General features: G+C 38.3%; 3 pseudogenes; 1 reads left to right on the top strand and 2 right to left on the bottom strand.

Moving 5' to 3' along the window:
* Positions 1-6,443: 6,443 nt before the first annotated feature.
* LOC149099626 (uncharacterized) lies at positions 6,444-8,178 on the top strand (annotated as a pseudogene).
* A 366-nt stretch (positions 8,179-8,544) lies between these two features.
* On the bottom strand, positions 8,545-9,260 carry LOC149099627 (uncharacterized; annotated as a pseudogene).
* Positions 9,261-9,281: 21 nt separating this feature from the next.
* Positions 9,282-11,334, bottom strand: LOC110059832 (uncharacterized; annotated as a pseudogene).
* Positions 11,335-19,112: the final 7,778 nt, after the last annotated feature.

Here is a 19,112-nt window from a genome sequence, read left to right on the forward strand (position 1 = left end):
CTTTCGGTGTCGATTACAGAGTGAACTCGGGTTTTCAGCTAGGAAATCCAAACACATATTTTTCTAGCTAACGTAAACATCACTTTAAACAGACTTCGGACATCACAAGGTACTAAAAAATGCCTTGATAAATTGCAAAGCCAAAGATAAGCCAAGTCTTGCATTTAATGTCATTTAATGTTTACATATAACACTAAACCTTGACCGCTTTCATAAAAGTTGGCATAACGTACTGGGTTCACAGGAAGAGACCGGAAAGCTAGAATATAACTATTCTTAAAATCACATTAGTCTTGAAAGTGTGAAATGAATTTCTATAGACTGTGGGCAGTCCCTCGTCAATCTCATGAGCGGGCGAGAGTGAGCAAGTGGAAGTCAGTGAGTGCAAAGCAAGAGCATACTCGCTGACTTTCGAGAAATTTAGATAAACTAATATATCATTCTTTGGGAATCATTAACCCAGTCTACAGTAGGTGTACACTCTAAAATGTTGGCTGCGTTAAAAGTTTTATAGTTTTCGATTACTTTAAATTATTTGAACTCCCTTCGTGTGGCCACAGCCAAAGCTAATGACAAATCTATTATGCAATATTTAAAAGACGCATTGTTGTTAAACAATCACGGATCTTGAATTTAAAAAGAAGCAATGTATCGATACAGTATTTGTTTCATTGCATGTCGGAAGTTCGGAATGCTTTGCAGGCTTGAGCGGTGTTCACACTATGGTTTTGCAAATGAAGCACCCTGGGCCCATCAGCTTCAAAAATGTAGGGGTTCTGTACAATGTTTATGCGTCCTTATGAATTGACTGTCTGGAGAAATAAGTTATGCCGTTATCAATTTAGAATTACGCAACAAAAGTCTAAAATATAAGCAAAGTTTAATCACTGTAATGGGCTTGAACTGCAAGCTTATATCTTGTTAAATTATGCAAGAAAATGTGCTATTGCAAAATAAAAGATTAAATTAGGTGGTTATATATAGTTAGGGGTTGGGATTTCACAACACTTGTGACTGTAGGGAAAGCACTAGCTACGCAAGGCAAACTATTAAACTGAAGGAGATTGGACGATAGTACGACATAATCTTTAGAATTTTAGAACACTGGAATTGAGTATACAGTTCTCTTTGATCTGAATGAACAGCGAACGCCGGGGTGAAAAGATTTTTCATCGGTACCAATCTATTTGGTCACCATCTTGAATCTTTTTATAGTTTATTCAAGTTTGTTGACGAGTGTCTGATTAGTCAATTTCCTTTTCTTGGATTAAAGGTAAGGGGTTCAATTTCTGGACTTCCTTCGCTACTTGGCATCGAATTAAGGTCCTGATTTTTTTTATCCAAGACACTTCGTTCTCATGTCTTGGCATCTTTTAAGGAATTTGTGACTGACAAATAAAAAAGTCAAATTTTCAACTCAGTAGCCTCCAGCGGGTCCAGTCTAAAAATGTCATGCTTTTGTGAACAAGAGGGCCGATAGAATTTGCTTTTTTAGACACTAGAGAAACAATATGAAGCCTTTTATGTTAGCTTAAAATTAATACATTCCAATTCTTTTTGCCTGTTTCCTAATTGGAAAAGAAATAAACGAAAGATCGCATTTGCACGAGGCCAGACAACAACAGACTGCAGAGGGAGACCTCTACTATCCAGGAAAACCAGTCCCTCTCGTGGATGTTAGCGAGAGTGCTTCTCTCAAGTAGACGACCACGAAAGACAAAGAATACTGGAGACATTCAATGGCATGGGAGACACCAGCATCCAGAATCTTTGCCTTTGGGCCTTGATCGTTGGAAAGGACATGAAACGTCTTGGCACAGGTGGATGCCTTGGCATGAACAAGCCAGGAAAAGACAGGAAGCATGCGTTCTTGTACGAGTATTTGGTACAAACCTCCGACCTTAAGAGGATACCAGTATGTGACTTAGTTAACCTTGAAAACTTACTTGCCTTGTTTTGTTAGTCACTAAATTAGGGAGGATTTAAAAAACCAGGTAACAGTGCACTACTCTACTCCATGAGCTCCCTCCATTTACTGCTTCGACCTTGTGACTTATGATAAATTAATCACAAAGGAAAAAAGAATCCAGTCCCATTTGATTGAAAGACGTTGATAGCACAACAACAGGACACCGGGATGACCACAGTTCACCTACTAGCGTTGTGGGTTTAGTTAAAATGATTGTCAAGTTTTGTGAAGAGTGCCAATGTGCACACCACCCACAGACTAATTTATTACAATAACTAGAGCAAAGTTTTTGAATGCTTAAACTGTACTCTCACGTGTCTTCTAGGTTAGAGCTCACATCCAGCAATTTCCAAGGCAGATGTCACACCACTCCCGGGCGAAGGACCCTAACAGGAAATACCTTGAAGAGGCCTATCTGTAAACAGAATGTACCACAACTACACAGAGAAAGAGCAAAAAAAAAGAAGAAAAAAAAAACCAGGGGAAAAATTTGGGATTTGAACCGACACCCTAAAACGAAAGTCATCTCATGCACACACCTCAATCACTTGCGCCACGTAACAATTACACGGCAAATTTAAATAATGATTTCCTTTTGTTTCGGGTCATTGCACACCATTGAACGATTCTTCAATCTTTTGGCTTTGATTTTCTCGAAAATGAAAAGCAAATTGGCGAAAAAAACAGGAAGGCATTGTTGAGTAAGGAAATTGAAGGCCATATGCAAAAAATCAGGCACTTTTGACGAAAAAAATTTTTTGAACTAAATAGTCACTTAGGAGGGTTTTCCACTAGCATGTTCAGTTTTAAAACAACATCAAATCTTCCAAATTTCTTATTTCCATAAATTTTACTAATCCTTTGAGAAAAACTATTTATCCCCAGATATACCCAAAACTCCCCCAAAATTTACAAAACAACCTAAAACATAGATATGTGGGATGAGAGGAGAGATTTTTGACTGCTTGAAACGTGAACAAGATATTTATATTAAAACCACAATACCCAGCAAAATACCGCCCTTATGTTTAACCCCGCCTTAAACTAACCCGGTATAAGGTCGATTTTGATTTGCAGTGAGGGTTTCTGTATATTGTTTGCCTTTTTTTTTAATCTTAACAAAAAACAAAAGCAGTGAAAATTTTAATCCTGAGTTAGCGTTAAGACACTTCCAGGTGCAGTGTGGTGGGAATTTTGCAGATGCAGCATGTTCTCTATCCATAGTGCCTGGGCATACTGTTATGCTCAGTTCCTAGGGGATGTCTGTTGTACGACTCGGTCCAATAACTTAATAAATGGTTGATCTTGGGTATAAATACAAAATGTAATGCAGACAGGTGGAGCTTGTGAGTCTGATCAAGCACACCCAATTCTTCCATAAAATAAAAAAAGGCAAGATGCAAAACCAAAACACATCCCTCCACAGTCATTCTATCCTTTGGTTATGCACTGATCAGCCAGCAATAAGACTGCCCCTATTTGCACCGCAAATCATACACATAAATACAGAGACCAGATAGTTCTCACACCCCTGGCAGATCTGACTCGAGATGGAAAACCCTACTGTTTTGTACCTTGATAAAAGCACTGAACAATGGTCCTGGCATGGTTACTGTTAGAGCGTTGCAAATACATTATTAAGTGGGAACAGCCATCGGTCCCTCCTGCAACAACTAAATGCCAAAGTATTAGGGAATGATGTGTATCGATGTGCCATAATACATTTGCACCATATATGTTATATCGCCTTCTGACATGTACTTCAGACCAGTGTATCGCTGCTCCAGCCGGATCCACCCTTGTCATTGCCATTTGAACTCTACAACGTTGGATCCTTAACCCATGATCAGCCTTGAGCATTGCCCGCATCTGCAGACAGCCTATTCTTGGAAAATGTGAACAAATATTTCTATTAAGCTGATCTAAATCGGCATCAGAAATAACAGAATAACTTCTATCCCTATCCAAGGAAATGCCGTTGTCATGCAACCTTCGTTGTGCTGTGGAGACACTAACGCCAAGGAAGTTTGCAATCCTGCGCGTGTTAAAGTTTTCTCATATGAGAGAAGACAACAAGGTTTATTTGAACCGTAAAATTAATTTAATTACTAATTAATAAATAAAGTAAAAATACATACAGTTGCTGGTCACCCAAAATAACTAAAGAGCTAAACTAGTTGGGTGAAAAAGAAAGTCGATCGAATGTGATATCATACCATGGCCTTCCGACAGCAAAGCCATGGACAGGGGCGCTGTAAGCTGAGCTGCTTCTTCCATTATCTCCCAAGATACGTGATCCGATAATGATGATGTATGAGGGCTCTTATGCAGCAATTCCACATGTATGACAATCACCAGTTAAAAAATTAATTTTGAAACAAATGGCACACCATATTCATACACCTTCATTAATCTTCATACACCTTCATACTCCTTCTTACCCCTTCATACACCTTCGTACACACCTTCATTCAACTTCATACACCTTCAATTGTCTTAATATACCTCCATACACCTTCATCCACCTTTAATCAGCTTCATATACCTACAAGTTCATACACCGCCTTCACACGCCTTCAATGACCTTCATTAACCTTGATACACCTTCATTCACTTTCATACACCTTCACCCTTCTGTACTGTTTTCACTAATTTCAGTTTGTCTAGACTGTTTTTCTTTAATAAACACAGTCATTGTTTTCCTGGTCAAGATTGCCTTTGTGTGATAGATTAAGTTTACTGATATAGACTGGGAGTTAAGTGTCTCGACTACGCTTCTGCACCTTTTTCTACTATTTCAAATTAGCTCTTTGTCTGACTTTCTACGTGGGATTTCTATTGTTTTTTTCCTTCATCGTTGTCACAAACCTGCATGTTGATGGACTGAATACCGATGTTTCTTGTATCCAGCTGAACCATGTGTTTGTTCCCATGAAAGCATTATTCTCACTTTGAGGTTTCATGCCGAGTATGGGGCCCTATAGTTGTTCTATTTTTAATTTTACTTTCTTTGATCGCTGACAAAATTTTATTTCATTAAAAAACATTAAATTTTATGCCTTTTGAAATAAAATCGTTTTGTCAATTGCATCTTTGTAACACACCACTGCTTGAAGGCAAGAATCACGTTCTTTTTAGCCTGCAGAACAGGCGATTTATTTACATGTAGTTAGTTTGCACGTTCTTTTACATTTGATTTTGTCGGCATTGGATAGCTTGTAATACTTTGTAGCAAGTTGCATTTTCATTTTTATTCATTGGTATGTATAAAACAGAATTTTACTGTGGAAGACCATTGTCGTCCCGCATAATAGGTCTTTGGACTCCTTTTTCCTCAAAGTAAATGCAACCATTGTTTTCCTGGACCATAACTTTTACTGCCTTTGTTTGATTGATTAAATTTTGAGCAACATGTTTTTACTGCACTTTCGGATTCTTTTCTCTATTTTATCAGCCCAGTGTTTGATGTTTCTGCACAACCATTGTTTTGTTGGACAAGTCTGCCTTTGTCTGAGCTATTTACCCTTAATTACATCAAAAACATTTTATGGTTGTGCTCTGAATGTAAAATTTTTTTATAAGGGTATGTCATGCACTTGTATATTAAGCAAACTGGAAAAAACTTTTCGGAGTCCATCACCACAATGCCAGTGGAATCACTTGATTTTCATCCAAGAGTTTTGGTTTTCATTTTCTTCTAAATGACAAGCACCCTACCGAGATGGGACTTACATCAAAGCATTGACAAAGCTATGATCGTTCTCTCCAGTTGAACGACAACAAGGTTCTGACTTACCAGCATGGCTTCTAATGATACGTCTAATGAGATGACTAATGAATGCACACGTAAAGTAGATCCCAATCCCCTAGTCGAAAAAGAAGGGTGTCTGGGATATGAAAAGTCTTCCAGATTTGAGGCAGTAACAAATTTTATGGCGACTGTTGGTGGCTATGTGGTGGACGATTGCAACAATGTGCCAATGGGCTACATCATAATGGTCTAAATGGAGGCATTTGGTGAGCAGCTTGCTCAGAATAATTTGAAGTGCCCTACTGAATAATAATATTTTGTAACACAACTTCACCAGATAAAAAAACTTTTTTCCGCACCAAAGAAAAAGACTTTCGACAAACTTTCCTGCACACATTCATTGGCTACACGTGAAACTTGAAAATGCGATCTAACAAATGCAAGCTGTCACACGTGAGAGTGAGTTTGTGCAGATTTTTCTTATATTCATGTATAAAATATAATTTAGGTTGAAATCGCTCCTTGTATTTTTTGCAACTCTTAGCGCTTCAAACTTTGATCATATATCTGCACTCCGTATAATAGCCCTTTTCACAGTTCCCAATGCCATGTTGGAATAGTAACCACGCAAACATGATAGCGAGGTTGCTGGTGACCCGCAAAATACAAATACATTGTATACAGCTGATCAGGGAAGGCTTTCTATGTTTAATCACTTCGAAAATGGTTCTAGTTCACAAGGATGTGCAGATTTCAACACTAGAGGATATCCAGAAGTTAAAAGCAAAGGATTTAAAAGAGATTTTGCGTTCAAATTCGAAAACGACGGGTGGAATGAAAGCGGACTTGGTGTTAAAAGTCTACGCAATACTCGTGCGAAATGTATTACCACTGGCCACGAATCAACAGCAAAATGCCGATAATAGTGCTCAGAATGACCAGGATTCTAGAGGTGACTTCAAGTACGATGAAACTTTACGACGAATCTATGCTCTTGGATGGTCCACTGATTTGCGACAGCTTCCCGAACTAAATTTTATACAACTTTACGATTACCTTGTTGTGTCAACTCGCAAGTACTGCCACATTGTGCTGAAGGGAACAAATTATAAGAAACTAAAATCTTATCAATTTTTCTTTGAAGGGAACGTTAAAAGACTTGAAAGCAAAACTCATGAGAACAAGACGTACATAAAAGCCAGTGTTTTACCATCAATGAAAAAGATGCCTTACAGAGTTGTTGTCGAGTTCACACCTCAGTGTGATGTTTTACACGCAGGTTGTACTTGTCCTACCGGGCTTGGTTCGCATGGTAAGGGAAAGTGCAACCATGCTGGAGGTGTGTTATTTGCCTTAGAAGATTTCACGCATCGAGGTCTACAAAATCATCCCGAACCACTATCTTGCACATCGCGTCTTTCAGTATGGGTTGTCCCACGCAATCAGAGCATCGCAGCCAAACCCCTCAACCAGACCTTAATAAGGAAGATAACATTTGGGAAGAAAAACATCTGCATAAAGCCAAAGGTGATAAAGTTTGACCCAAGACCGCCACAACAGCGTAAAATAGACGAAGGTTCAAAACTTTTAGCGAGAACCTTCAAAACTGTCTAGCTTCGAGCTTGTTTTTTCTCTTTCATGACATTAAATCAAACTGCTCTGAGATGTCAGAAGAGCAAGTGTCAGAAGAGCAAGAGGAAAGTGTTGCGTTCACCGACAGCTGACATAGCAACTAATCATTTCAAAAGTATGATCGATGAGCATGTCTCTAGTCTAACAATTACCCCAGAGGAGATACAAGAGACTGAAAGGCTGACCAGAGGACAATCAAAAAACAACTTGTGGTTTGAAAAAAGAAAAACTGTACTGACAGCCTCAATTGTTGGAAATGTGGCTAAAACAAAAGTCGAGCTGTCAAATAAATTAAAAGCAATGCTCTATGGTAACTTCACAACTAAAGCTGTACAGTATGGAATCGAAAGTGAACAGAAAGCTGTTGATTTATTCAGAAGGGAAATGAGCAAGGATGGAATTACTGTGGAAGTGGAGGAACCTGGATTATCACTGTCTAAGGACAAACCATACCTTGGAGCAAGCTTAGACAGAATAGTAACTATGACTGACACTGGTGAAAAATGGGGCATAGAAATTAAATCTCCATTCAGTAAAGCTGGCATGACTGTTGATGAAGCTTGTAAAACAAAGAATATTTTTGGAGAAACTAGCTGATGGCTCTGTAAAACTCAAAAGGAACCATAATTACTTTTGTCAAGTTCAAGGTCAGCTGTACTGTTCCATGATGCCCCTTAAAGGTATTTTTTTGTAGTGCACTTTGGAGAAGACATGCCGCTGTTTACTGAAAAGATCCATTTTGAAAATAGCAGATGGTTTAATGATTTTCTACCAGATTGATTATTTTTATCAAAGGGCTTTCTTTCCTGAGATGCTCACCAGATGAGTTCAAAGAGGAAAGGTACTCTACCTTTAACTTTTAAGGAAATGCATTGTTGTAAAGTGAACATTTTTCAACCATAAATAATTTTTCTATCGAGTCTCAGTGGTTATACATTAATGAACAATAGCTACTTATTTAGAATACAAAATTACTGGAAGCTAAGGGGCTGATTACATGAACAGCCTTTGGGTTCCCTGTGGTTGGCTAGATGCATTTTCGGTCTGAGATGCCAACTCACAGTCGATAAGACCTTGAGCTTGCACTCTAATTGCTAAGACTTGCTCCAGTGCTCTTCAAACTTCCACTGTCACATGAAGCATAAACATCTAAATTTAACTGCAATGCACGATATATCAGCAAATGTGTACTGGGTATTAAATTGCTTCTACTTTGATTACCAGATGATAAGGACTAGACTAACCAGGCCAGCATGGCTCATGTAAATGTAATCAGCCCTTAAGCCCTTAGATATGCCCTAAATTATTGAATATTTTTCCATTAAGTATACAAAAAATGAGTGCACGAATCATAATGAAGGATTACCAGGCAGTAGTAAAGGGGGTAGAAAGTTTGTCAGTAAACCACAGACGGTTGCAATTTGTGTCACATAGGGGCTTAATGTATTGGGTAAAGTCCCATCTAAAATGTGGTAAGTCTTAATGTGGCCATTTGCATGCTCCACATGAATGTGAACGGAAGCAATATTCATTGTTTCTTCAGTCTCAGCTGCTGTCATTTGATCATGGCCAGCCAAAAATGGTGGCATGTTCACTGTAACACCAGCCGGTACAATTCCAGAAATGTCAAACCCACGATCAACCATCACATTATCACCTGCTTGTAACAAATCCAATACGCTGCTCTCTCGTGATTTGTTTGTCAGATACACGTCTGCCCCAGAGATCTGACAAAAAAGTCACCTGACCATTTGGGGTTACCCCCACTAGCAACTTCCAAGTATTGTGATGTTTGTAGTCTGACCATGTCTCAGACAGGGCTAGCATTGCAGGAGGTCACTGAATAAATAGTTCAGTACAATCTAAAATTATCCTTGTGGTTGCATACTAGGCAAACTCCTTGGGCATGTTTTTGCAAACAAGCTCCTGTGTGGGAAACAGAAATAGGTCTTGGAGTTCAAAGTACAACAAATTTATCCAAGTGATACATATCCTGGATACCAGGCTGGTACTGATCCCAAATCTGTCTGCAAGGTCTTGGACAAAGAGACCAGCCTTCAATCTCATAAGCACAAGTAGAAACTCATTCAGATAAGAAAGCTTCCTTCAAGGCCCAGCTTTATGCCTGTTTTCATCATCTTGATAAGGCTGGCTTTCCTTGACTAAATTTTCGCCCTTCCAGTATTGCATTTTAGAAAGCTTTGGTCTAATGTATTTGTAGAGGCTGATTAATGCCTCATAACTTGGGAAGCCGGTGTAAAATAACACAGCAACATTGTCATCTTTTATTTTGTCAAGAGAAAATTGACGTCCCAATAGGGCTGAATTTTCCTTTTCAGCTTCACTGAGCTTTTCTTGGCAGTCTGCTAGCTGAGTTTCAAGCAATGCAATTTTTCTTTGCAGCTCAAGAATAACATCAGGGGGCTCACACTCCACTTCAGCAGCATGTTGATCACACTGTGAAAATGAAGCATCAGCATCAGCTGATGTATCACCAGGGGGTAATACTGAGTAAGCTGCAACTGCCAATGCTGATGCTGCTACTCCAGCTGTCTCTAGAGATGGCTCATCAGTTGCTAGTCGCATTCTTTTCCCCGGTGCCTTTCTTTGCTTTGTTACAGTGGTCCAGCTAAATACAGATGGCTCTGCACCTTAAATTTTTAAAAAGAAGCTTTATTTAAAGGTGGGAGAAGGGTAGTCATTTGGCATTTATTGCTTATCTGCAACTTTAAGGAACTTGATATTTTAAAATAAATAAATAAATCAATATCAAATTTAATTCAGATGACTTTTATATTTTAGCACCAGTGAACTGCACTACAGTGCAGGAAACTCTTGACTCTCACAGATAAAGAACAACAAAGCATAAGTTTTGACAATAAAATTTTGAAAGATTAATACCACTCAATTGCAAAGTCTGTAATTTGGGATAATTTAAATGGAGTCTGGTTAATAAAGACCACAATAACGTTGGATTTTCCAGTTTGTGATATAGCTAAACACTGCCCTGTTGCCATGTAAACATAACAAACAAACCTTTTCTTAAGTCCCAGCAACCAGAAAGTTTTTTCAAAATATCTTCGGCTCGGAATTGTTCATGGCAAAGAACAGTAGAGCTGGAAACTACAAATCCATCTTATCCATACTGCCGCTTGATGAGAGTACACCAGCGATTCCTTCGCTGAACGTCCTTCGAAAACTTGAAGAAATGATAACTTGTACGAGAGCCGTTCGCATCATAAGCGCTATTATTGCAACCAAAAACCAAACAATACTTTCCTCTACTTTTCACAGGGGCTGGAGAAATTTCTTTGATGCTTAAACTTTCATCCATTTCACCATAGAGTTAAGAACCTGATAGCACGCTTGAGAAATTGAAACCTTTTTGTGACGCTTCTATTGAGTCACTGGCAGCCTTGCTATCATGTTTGCGCGGTCACTAATCCATATGGCGTCGGGAACTGTAAAAAGGGCTATTGTGGTGTTTTAGTTTTTGTGATCTATTGTTATTGGAACTAAAGTTAGCTTCTATATCTTTGTTATTCCATTTTATTTATTGCGTTTTGATGAAAGAGAATGTATTCCTAATTTTGGGTGGTGTCCTCTGCATACTATGGGTTTCCTGCATATACCAGGGAAATCTCGATTTAATGCGCATACACACACAGACAGTTCGAAATGTACTAGAAGATCAAGGCACATCACAGCTTTTGTTTACAGACTTCTGAAGTGTTGCTTTTCATTGTAAAGATGGAAAATTACCTCTTTGGGGCTTAAAATGAAACGGAGAAACACCGCTAAATTTTTTAAGTGTCTCCAAAATGAAAAATCATGGAGTTCACAATGTTAAAACCTTGGTGATCAAGGATTCATCTTTCCTTCCACAGTGGCAAAGATATAACATGGTGCTTCCAAATGCTTCTTGAATACAAGTCACAGACTTGAACGCGGACTTAATACAGCTTCTCAAGACTTCTGAGAACGAAATGGTAACGTACATTATTGCCTCAAGTTTGGATGGAATTTCTAGAAGGATGGGTAAATCCATTTAGTGAACAATTGACTGTTAAAGCAGTGCATAACATATCGATACTTTTGAAAGTCAATAGAAATCGATTGTTGATTAATCAATTGACAGATATTGGAAATTCATAACAATCAATCACAAGATTTCTTGTGATTATTGATTTTCATTGATTTTCAATGTTACAACTCAATTTCGAATTTTGAATGGCTAGTATGGCCGGCCATTGCATTCAAAATTAGATATATCTCCATAATATCTTTAATTTATCACAATATCATGTTATCATATCTTCACAGCATGAGATATCAGGACAAAGGGATATCTTTGGTTATGATGAAAACTCTTTTTCCCTGAAGGGATATCTTGTCTGATAACATTTTGCACCATTATTGTGTTTCCTTGTCATCACCACATATTTTGTAATAGCTCTATTTTTAAAAACGCACACTATCGATGGTATTGTCTGGAAGTCTAACAGTGAGTCTAAAGGGGTCAAACCTGTGAGTATCATGTTTTCATGTTACTTTTGAAGCGTGCCATAGTTGTAGTTACCGAAGGAAACCTTAATATATTTCTAGTTTCTCAAACATAAAAACTAATAAACATGGAGAAAAACCAGGCCAGTATTTACGCCCTAATCAGATAAGAAGTCAATTGTTTAATTTTTCACTTAATGTACTCTCTTTTCCATGAGTAATTGTTGAGACTGATAGCACCATGACAATAGTGCAACTGAATTTGTTTCTTTTGACCATGAGACTACTTTTGGTAACCCTGACACTTCTCTTCAGCAGTATCATCTTGCTAAGGTAAGTGTAGCCTGATCAGAGTGACCTGATTTGCCCCATGACCTGCCAAAGTGATACGTGTGTGTCCTATGTAAAGGCACGTGGACTGGCAAGCTTGAAGCTTTCATGTTGCGTCGTCACTGTCACTTGATACTTTTTACCACAATCAAACATGCGTGTGCAGCCTCTGAGCGTGAACTGAGTAAGAGACATATATAACAACATACGTACCTAGCACTCTTTCTTGGGCTTTGCCGTAAGTCAAAGGGCAAAGCGTGGCCTTCTGCCTTTCCAGATTTACTCTCTGCGTGAAGTATGTCTTTACCGACGCCAAGAAAGCGCATCCTTGGATTGAGATACGGATATTTAGTGCATAAGGATTCCTCTTCCCTCCAACTGCAACTGGCAAGGGAAATGTAGTATGCATGTTTCCACTGCCACCAAAGGCATCTGTCTCCATTTTAATGCTGCCGCCTTCTTCCAGTTCATTTTTGTCTAGCTGATCTCTATCTGTGGAATGAAATCCCTCTGAACCGAATTTTGGAGCTCCATCGTTAGAATCGCTTACTTCAGGGTCTGAAGCAGGCCTGTCCATCAACACGTCGTCTTCCTGGGTTACCAAGCCTAGCATTTGTTCGATGGCCCGTTTTTTTGAAGGGGGCTGTGTTTCGGTCCATGCCTCGCCATCAGAGTTACTACTAGAACTGGATTCATAGGTAAGCAAAGAATCCATTGCATGTATTTCACCAATCAAGACAACAGGACGCAAAACCACGCGTGAAAAATGCTTGTCTCTATGACACCCGAGGTTTATATACCCCACGCTTACAAGAATAGACCAATCAGAGTTCAGGGTGATCTTTGGCGAGGGAGACCAGGAATTAATTGCATGACGTCACTAGAATTCTGAACCAACATGTTGTTTTAGATCGGACAACTGGATGACGTCACTAGAAATATATTAGAGATTAATAACATTTTGAAACAACATCTTGTTTGAGATTGGACTCACATGACTAGAGTTCATGCGGAGGATATTGTAATATGTTGGTATTCTTTATAAAGCTTAAATCACAATAATAGGACTTTTTCTGTTTAAGTATTTCTTCATGGTCTCTATTTAGTGGAATTAAAGATTATTTTATTTTTTGCACGCAGGTCAAGAAGTTCTCGCATGTAATAAACAGAAGTCGACGAATCATTCTGGGGGCGATCTCGATTTAAAGCACTTCATATCAACTTCTTACCTTGACTGCATGCTTCACAAATACCGCCTTTCACATTAAGTTGTAGTTGCGCTGTCAATTCAACCCGTCCCCTTTTTTAGGAGTCGAGCGGTGATTTTCGACTCAAGATTTCCAACTCGTGGCGAACGACGCGTTTTAGCTCAGTTGACTTAAAACCACTGCCAAACTGGGTGCAAGAGTGATTGTGATTGGTCACTCTGCAGAATTTCAAACCAAGAAACCTACCAGAGGTGGTTATTTTCAAAAACGCAGGACTTGAAGCATGTAATGGTCGAGCTGGTTATATGTAATTCTTTTGGTTCAATTTGTTAACTGTTATTTTCAAGGTGAGTTCACTCTTTCAGTATGAGATTAGGGTTACAATGGTTTATATGACTGGGTCGGCGGGTGCATTAAATTATTTAATTTTACATTTTGTTCTTTGTTATAGTTATCAGAATAAACTCAAACTGATTAAGTTATGCCGACTGGTACTGGTTTGGATGGTGATGAAAATCCTGGTAAGTTGAACACTGATGAAATATTACATGATAAAAAAATATTACATGATAAAATATTAAATGAAAATTTTCATGCTGTGAAACCTCATTTTCTTCTGTTTTACATGTGTCAAAATCTTGTGAAGAACAAAGGTATAATGCAACAGGCACTTTTGTGATTCAATGAGATGTAAATAAGTGGCCCTGTATATATTATGTAGTTTAGCCTGCAAATGAATAACTAATATTGAATAACAATGGTTGTTTTTTCTCTCAATAACCAATCAAACACATTTTGAGGACAATTTATTCACGGGTATATTTAAGCTTAATTTCTTGAAAATGATATCCACAGAATCTCGAGAGAGAGAGGGGGGGAGGGCTACTCTAGAAGGTTTTATATGGGGGTCATACCTTTTATGAAAAAGGTACCTCTTTCACATACCTACTTAAAAACAGCACATCCCTTTTATAAACCCATGGAATGAAATTAGTAACAACATTATGGGAGAACACCAAGCATTACCTGTAGAGATGTTACCCAAAACAACAGGTATTAGTTGTTCAGTTTATGTGTCCTGGGAGTCCAGATACTCTGATTTCTGTCCCTTTTGATATTCCTCAACTTGTGAAATCCCTCCTTGGCCAATAACCTGAAGTCTGAGAAAGGTACCCCTTTTGGGCGGAGCCTCTCCGTATAGGCCATTATGGGGAGTTACCCTCTCCAGGCACAGTATACACCAAGACACACAAGAAACAAATACCTTGATGGTTTCTATTTATTTTTGTTGATCTATTTATTTTTGGTGGCTTTGAAGAAGATAAAATTGAATTTTCATGCTGTGAAACCTCATTTTCTTCTAGATGACAAAGATGCTGCAGAGAAGGAGGCTTCAGGAACTGAGCCTCAATCGGTAAGGTAAATGTTTTTAAAAAATAGCAAAGCAAGGAGGCCGGAGCAAGTAATTATCTTTCAAGTAAGGCAGCTGTTTTAAAAAAATAGTTGAACTTGTGTTGTGTTGTGTTGCAACAATGCAATACATTTTCTTGCTCAGAAATTACAGCACAGTGAACATATTATGTTAAAATTGTGAAAATTCATTTTCTTGTAGCCGTGCCTGGTGATGCGTTGAGAAACCAGCCTCCTTCAGGTAAGGCAAATGTTTAGAAAGGTAGTTGCACTTGTGTTGGGTATTTCATTTTTCAGCGTTGAAACTCAACTAACAAGATCTAATACACCAAGTGAACCTTAATTGCTTTTCTTAGAGCTTATGATTTAAGGTCTTTCTGAACTTGAGGTCTCACTTTCATCCACCATTTAATTGCTTCATAATTTTTTTTGCAGATCTCCAGAAATTACAAGTTCAAAATCAAGGTACAATATCAAATGTTTTGCATGTTGTTTGATATACATGAAACAACAGACAACAAAATTTTGAACACAGTTAACATATTGCATTAAGCTAATTTGGAAAATCATTTGTTTTTTGGTTTCAGAGCTATCTGCCAAGCTAAAAAGATCAACCGCTAAGCTTGAATTCTTGAGCAGTGATTGTCACGAAAATCATGAAATGGCCAAGGGAAATATCTGTTGTCACCATAAACAAAACTGAAAGTTTAGTATCCTACATCAAAAAGAAACTTGCTGTTGTGAAGTTGACAACATGTTCCCTTTAGCAAAACTCTTTCAAACCATTTTATCAGATGGGAACTAAACCCTTCTTTCGTTCTTGTGATAAATGCTGGTGGTCTTGATTGTGTATTATAAATTAAATTTTTTTTAAATGGCGATTTAAGATTAGTGACATTTCTAACTAACTCAATATCTTTTAAAACCATTTTTTCCGTGAAATCATGAAAGACAGTTCTCAAGAAATTGGCCTTTTCTTTATTTTTAAACAATACAAACATAGAAATAATATAAACATGAATAATTATTCTGATTAGTTGTGAAATCTCTACTTGATTTATAGAGGATATATTTGAAAAGCCAGTCTGAATTCCTAGCTCCTCCAACCAGGCTAATATTTCCACCTGAGCTAAAGTACACGAAATTTTCACACATATGTACTTAATTTCTTTTTCAGCACACTGCTGGTATTACAAAAAGAGAGGACACATGCGTGCTGAGTGTAACTTCCTCAAAGCTAAGAGATGCCCAAGCAGCGAGAGCCCTGAAAACATTTCAAGGGGGAGGGGAAGAGGGCAGGGGAGTGGATGGAGAAGAGGGTCGGGCAGAGGGCAGGGCAGTGGCAGAGAATGTTTATCAACGTGGGCGGTACCTTGGTAAGCCTTTACTTTCAGTTTTGGGGATTGGGATTTGTTGAAGGTAATCTTGGCTAAACGAACTGGTCTCTTGACAGCTGGTTTGGTTTTATGTTGATACTCCAGCTAGGGGTTCATAAAGGGTTTTGCTCTCATTATTAAGTACCTGGTCTTCATGGTAAATTGTGATGTCATTCTGCAATTACAGCTGTCTAAAAAGGCAATTTTTCCTTCAGGCTGTTTATATTCAGTCGCAATGTCTACTGAAAACAACAAGATGCACCATTACATCTCAAAATTTAGCTTATGTTTTATTGTAGAAACACTAGAGCACAAGTTATTCCAAGCAGTCAAAACAAATTAACCCCTTCATGAAGTCAACAGACCTTACAATTGGGAAAAATAAACTGGTTTTTTAGCCAAGATTTGCTTCAACTTGGGAGGAAGGGACTTACATAATAACAGTACAGTTGAACCCTGCTATCTTGAAGTCTCAAAGGAAAAGAAAACAAATTTAGATATGCAAAAGTAAATGACTGACAAGCATATCCAAGAGCAAATGATTTGGGATCTAAATGATCAAGAGACAATGAGGTTTAACTGTATTATTGTAGCAATTTTAGTAATATTTTGTATTTACGACATGGAAAACATGTATTGTGTTTCTGTTGAGTTGTAGAGACACAAGTGGAAGTTTGGGAAAACAAGAAATGCTGTGTGGGAACATGTGCTGCAGGTGTGTGTCTCCATAGCTTTTTTGAGTTCTCCCAAACTTTCACAAGTGTTTCTGTAACTCAATAGAAACACAAACATATTTGCTATTTCTTTCAGAAAACACCACAACGAACACAAAGGCATACAACTTGTTAACTTTGACTATCAAATTGTAAATTCTCTTTGCTCACACCATCATTGTGTCAACAGCTTAGGGCTGTTTTCTAACCAGCTCTATGACATTTGTTGGTAGAATTGACAAAATTTGGTCAGTTCTGTAGCAAGAAAGAGAGTGACAGTTTATACCAGAGATTTTTTTGCTGGTCTTAAGTGTTGAAAGTAGAATTTGATAGTATTTAGACTGATCTCTTTCTCTTAATTCATGTGCCAGATTTTTGTCCACTAAGAACTGAAATTCTTTGATTTTCTATTGGATTTTGTCTTAATACCATGGAAACTGACCACAGCTAATTACTAGTAGACAATCAACTTGATTTGACATTCAAGGCCTGCGTTTTTCGAAAATAACCACCTCTCATTGGCTTTTGGGTTTCAAGCTCCTGGAACAGCAGCTTTCAATCATGATATCTGACCCATGGCAAGTCCTGCTAAGAGAAGTGACATGCGTAACAAACATGAAGAATTCTTGAGTCGGAAGTCACTGCTTGATTCTTATAAACACGGAAAGGTGAAGTTGACAATGCATTCTAGTCCACCATTTGAAAATACACATACATGACACCAAATATATGAGTAATAACGAAGAGGCAAGATTTGCTGTTACTCCGAGTTTCGTGCTTACGCACTCATCAGACAGTATTTAATGATAAGCATTCCTATCAACTAGATATATATACACGGTATATGTGTATTGAGCACTATTTTAATGGGATCTGCTACTTCCTCATATGGTTATATTCGCTCCTGCTTAACAACAGTAGAGCACTTTTCGCCGATCGCCGTTATCCACAATGGAGAAAACAAGATTCAACTATTCAATGAAGAACATTCCTATCCCGCCAAGAAACTCCTACCTCAAGAAACTCATCGAAAAGACCGAAAGTGTAATCAAGCGTATGCGTTGGAAAGCCTTCTTCTTCGAACAGAATAAAGATAAGAATAACACAGACCACAACAACGACGACGACAACATTGACAACAACAACTTTGGTTTTAAATCAAGAAAATGCCCTCCTCAGAACGAAGACCTAAACAACTTTGAAACTGACGTGTACGAAATGATCAAGAACATTGAATTCAGGCAAATACGAGATGACTTCCAAGACCATCTACAACAAGACATTAGGAAAATAAACAACTCCACAAAAACATTCATACCTGCTGACAAAACAACCAACTACTACGAAGTAGACAAAGCTTCGCACGACAAGCTTCTCAAGGACAATATCACATCGACGTACAAGAAAGCAAATTCTAATACGATTACTGCTATTAACAAAGAAGCTCAAGTCATTGCTACTAATCTGAACATTGACGACCGCGCGGAACGCATGGCTGAACGACAGGCTTTTATAACACTCAAAGACCATAAAGACAACTTCCAGAACAAACCTACATGTAGACTCATTAACCCTGCAAAAAGTGAGATTGGACGTATCAGTAAAGAAATCCTCGCGAACATTAACACGATTGTGAGACAGAAGACTGGCCTTAACCAATGGAAAAACTCATCATCCGTCATCAACTGGTTCTCCTCTATACAACACAAAGATCAACATACCTTCGCCGTATTTGACATTGAGAACTTCTACCCTTCTATTACTGAGAAACTTCTTACAGACGCAATCAACTTCGCCAAACAATTCACTTCCATTACGGACCGCGACATCGATATTATTATGCATTCAAGGAAATCCCTTCTCTTTGACAGTAACACCGCCTGGATCAAGAAAAACAACAGTTCTTTTGACGTTACTATGGGCAGCTTCGACGGAGCCGAAGTATGCGAGCTCGTAGGCTTATTCATTCTCGACGACCTGTGTAACATATACGGGATAGACAACATCGGGCTTTACAGAGACGACGGACTTGCCATCTTCAAAAACATCTCCGGACCTCAAGCAGACCGTACAAGGAAGGACATAACAAGACGCTTCAAGACATATGGACTTAACATTACCATACAGACTAACATGAAAATTGTTAACTACCTGGACGTCACCTTCGATCTTACAAAAGGTACCTACTGCCCCTACAGAAAGCCTAACGACGAGCCGCAG

Source organism: Orbicella faveolata, unplaced genomic scaffold, assembly GCF_042242905.1.
Source record: "Orbicella faveolata isolate gen_17 unplaced genomic scaffold, um_ofav_v1 contig_46, whole genome shotgun sequence".
NCBI classification, from domain to species: Eukaryota; Metazoa; Cnidaria; class Anthozoa; order Scleractinia; family Merulinidae; genus Orbicella; species Orbicella faveolata.